This window comes from Leopardus geoffroyi, chromosome C1 (assembly GCF_018350155.1).
Source record: "Leopardus geoffroyi isolate Oge1 chromosome C1, O.geoffroyi_Oge1_pat1.0, whole genome shotgun sequence".
NCBI lineage: Eukaryota > Metazoa > Chordata > Mammalia > Carnivora > Felidae > Leopardus > Leopardus geoffroyi.
This window is the reverse complement of record NC_059328.1, coordinates 209942369-209946726: the sequence shown is the minus strand read 5'-3', so window position 1 is coordinate 209946726 and position 4358 is coordinate 209942369. Positions and strand designations below refer to the sequence as shown.

The window sequence follows — 4358 nt, the reverse complement described above, 5'->3', positions numbered from 1 at the left end:
ATGTCCATCCTCGGCTGGGTGCTGGGGATTCAGCAATGAACAACAGGTCCTTGTCACTGTTAGTGAGAGAAGAAGGCTTGACACAATAGCGACAAGTATGGCGTCTGTTGTGAAAGAGGAAGCATAGCTATCTGTCCAGGAGAAGTCTAGGATGAAGACCTCTGAAAGCCATCAGTATATAGTCAAGAGCTGACATCATAAAGATGAATGAGGTGGCCAGGAGAGGATGGCAAATGAGAGAAGGAGAGGGTTGCAGACAGAAATGTGGGCATCCCACTATAAGAAGAAGAGCAAAGGAGCCCAGGAAGGGATGGTCAGCAAATCATGGAGGGAGAATCAAGGCATCAAGGGAGGAACTTCAAGAAGAAGAATGAAGTGGCCAGGACATGCTATGGAGAACTTAAATAAGATAAAGCCTCAGAGTTGTCCCTGGGTCTTGTGACGTGGAAGACTTTGTGATGCTTGCAAGAACTGCTAGTGGCATGGGTGAAGCCTCATAGGAGGGTGCTGAGAATGAAGGACAAGTTACAAGGGAAGACAACCAAAGATGACGTCTTCCTGATGCTTGGTCCTTGAAGGAATGAGAGAGGAAAGGAAATAGACACAGGATAAAGGGCAAGTGCTTGAAAATGGGAGGCATTGGAACACTTTGAGTAATGAATGAAAAGAAGCTAGTAGAGAAGGAGGAGTTGAAAATGAAGCAGAGAAAGGCTAAATTATGGAGCTGTGTCCATTAAGGTCAGGAGAGCGGGGGTCCATTGATAAGTCTTGAGTGAGCTTTCAACAAGGAGAAGGTGGTTTTTCTTCAAAGCGAAATGGAGAGAGGTAACAGTGTGTATGGATGTATGGAAACAAGGAAGGGAAGGCTGAGAGGAACCGAGGGGTTCTAAGACGGAAGTTCAACTTTTTAGATGTCACGAAAATTGTCAGTCTTGATCATTTTGATATTTATATCCTGTAACATACTATCCTCCTACTTAACCTTTTAGCTTATAAGATTAAGAAAAATGATAAAAAATTAAAAAAAAATAGTGGTTCCAAAACGAAGTGAATGTCAAACATAAAAAATGGACACAATTTTTAATGGTCTTCCCTAGGGCTTTATATTTAAACAAGGCAAGGGCCTCTGAACCCTATAGATCACAACAGGAACATGATTCCAGAAAATTCTGAGGTCATGTCATTCTTGGAGATTTTTCTAACAAACAGAAGCTTTGCTGTGGACTTCTATAAATATTTATCTGCCATGACTCTTACCCACAGGAGGTTAAAGATCTCTGAATTTTGGATGAGAATGCATGGCTGTGTGATTTGACCTGAATTAGCCGGCAAAAAGAAATCTTCAGATTTTAAACTACTAAGTGCAACAAAATAATGACACCTTTTGCAAACATTACAAGATAATAGGAGGTGGTCCAGTCATTTATGAAGCAATGTAAGTACTGTAATAACTTTTATCATTATAATCATATTTAATACATTATATTTGCTTTCAGATCGGTTATGATTGCCTCACCAGAAAGTAAAATGGGACATATTCTTACAATGTTATGAGATGTTAACTGGGTTAATTTTAATGTTAGAAATTTGTTAACCTCCTCCTTACTTTTCAGCTGCTCCTAGTTTAAATTTGTCAGCCCGCATGCCATTTTATTCAAAGATTTGCCACGCATTCCCATTAAAATGCATGATCATTTTTTACTTTACAATGTTAAGATTTTTCAGCTTCCAAACATCGGTAACTTCTTGATGCCTTTATTACACAGGTAGATCATTTTATTGATTTAAAAACAGACATAAGACAATGTATTCAATAGGTCATTCAAGAGAATGAAATATGAAGAATAGAAAGAAAAAGATACCATTATCAATTTTTTCAGAAATGTATTTATTTGTTATTAGCTTGATCACCAGCACGGTGTGTCAGAATCCTTGAAAGAATATTAACCTGAAACAAATGCAATTTTTCTCTTGGCAATTTTGTGGTGTTTATTGAGATAAACAGAAAGGTTTTGGTGTGAGGCAAAGTGGAATGGGGAAATATTGTTATATTTTATGGCTCCCTCCTTCCTGTCTGCAACAATTTGACAAGGGAGGGTATATAGTTATTAGTGTGACAAGTAGCATATAAAGGACAAGTTTGAGAGAGGTTTCCCAAATGTGACAAGTCTGATATTTACATGATATTACAGAAAATAAGCCATAAATCTGAAAAGAAGTTTTATAAACTGCCAATAATAAGAAATAGATTTCAGCCAACCATGCTAGAGCAAAGTGCATTTGTTTTCCTCCTCTCTATGGGAAATATGACAACGTAGTTTTCATATGAAGGAGTCATCAAATAATATGCAGGCAAAAATATAAGAAAAAGACTTATAAATATGTTTAATTATTAAAAGGTGCTTAATTAATAGAAATGCTATTTTTCCAGATTTTGTGCTGTCAGCTGTGAAGACTTTGTGATTTCTTGTATTTATTCTCCCATTGTAAATAAATATTCACTTTCATATTTACTTTTGTATTTTGCATTCTTTTTTTTAAAGGCTCCGCAAAATCTATACCTGCCCTAAGGCAGATTTTAGAATTTTCATTGAAAATAGCTTTTTCCAGGACATTTTCAAAAATGTTTTCGTATTTGATGTTTCCCTGGAGAAGCGTCCTTTATCCCTGTCCGAGGAGTCAGCATTTCATTGCTGTGAAATCTTATATTTTACAGTACTTACGTTTTTCTTAACGATCAATGTCTCTTTTTATGTTTAGTCTATTAGCTTTTATTTTTCTACAACTAGTGGCTCCCATTACACAAAAGAACAAACTCCATGGTTACACTACAATCATAAAACAACATTTACATAGTGATGTTTATGATTTGAAGGTATACATACATAGAAGTAAATGTAGCCGCTAAGTGTTTCTTCGCAAAAATAGCCAGAGTGTTTCTCCCTCTTGTAATGTACTTTCTACAATTAAAAACATTTCTGGAAACTACTACACACAAAATCGTGAGTATAAAAGGATATTTTTATACTCAATATCTAAGGGTACCGATTTTAGATGTAATAGATGTATTGCCCTGCAGTCATGATAGTTTTAGAAGCCCTTTGCATGACTCTATCTCAGGAAGGATTCAAAGGTAGTTATTTTCGCATTTATTTTCTAAAGTTCAATATCTGGGGACACAGATATATTTATATATATCTTCATAACACACCTTTGGCAGTCACATATGAATTGATTATTTCAGGATCACATGGTGTTTTCTCTTCCCTGCTATCTTTTCATAGCTGCTCCAATATTCTTGAATATAATATAAGGTGTCTAAATGGGTAATTGAAGTTCTCCAAAGTCCAAGAAGACTTAAAACCTCTTACAAGTCAGGGCAACTTTGGTCCTCAGTGTACATAACCTTTTTTTTTTTTTTTTAACGAACATGATGGAAAGCAGGAGATATATGGAAATGTTGTGTTCTGAACTGCCCGTGTGAGACGGCAGTGTCCCAGCAAACGGCTGACCACTCTAGTTCCGCAGCATGATAACTTGTGGATGTTTTCTCCAGTCGGCTTTTTCAAGGTCAAGATTGAGGGTGATCCTGAGAAGAGAGCCGTGGCCACTGCCTACACCCTGTTCCCAGCCAACTGTCTAAAGATGTGTGCTGATGTTCACATGTTAGAGGACGAGCAGAAATTAGGCAGGGACAAGTGCAAATGTACTCCTGAGAGTGACAGGCTAATTCACCATCTACCTACTCCGGCCCAGAAGATGGCAAATCTGTGGCATCATCTCCATAAAGGAAGGAGAGTCTGTTATTGTAGACGCCAATTAGTGAGGGGAAAAAAGGATTGCTAGTTTGAAAGCACTTTGTCACTTCGAAAATCAAGCTCAGCAAACAGGGGGACATACAATGCAATTTTGAAATACTGCATAACTGTCATATTCTGGCAGGTTTGGCAATATTTCCATTTATGTGAAAGTGTGTGATGCTAATTTTTACTGTACTTCTATCTAGGTGCTTCTGTTGATAATTGGCCAGAAGTTAAAAGGCTCTATGTAGTTAAGCCAAAATTCCATCCACACAAATGAAATAGAGGATATTTCCTTCGACTCCTATTTTATCATGTGAGGCAGCTATGGATTCCAGCTAGACACAGTGTATATTTTCCCCTAGACTTGATGTTCTTTAACGTTAACACGGCAACAGATCACAGGATTTATTTTCCCCTGTAGAATCTACTGCAAGCTGCAACTACCTTGTTTTCCTGAATTCCACTTACAGCAGTACTTTGTCTTAGGAAATTGAGTTAGAATGGAGTGTGGTTGTGAAACATATAAATAGTATGTCTTGATGAACTACGGGGCTT

At 37.3% G+C, this 4358-nt stretch overlaps 1 long non-coding RNA gene across 1 annotated transcript; it reads left to right on the top strand.

Moving 5' to 3' along the window:
* Positions 1 to 290: 290 nt before the first annotated feature.
* LOC123596964 lies at positions 291 to 4098 on the top strand. The gene is made up of 3 exons (XR_006711896.1): positions 291 to 825; positions 1264 to 1435; positions 3445 to 4098. It is a non-coding gene; the product is annotated as an uncharacterized LOC123596964 (long non-coding RNA).
* Positions 4099 to 4358: the final 260 nt, after the last annotated feature.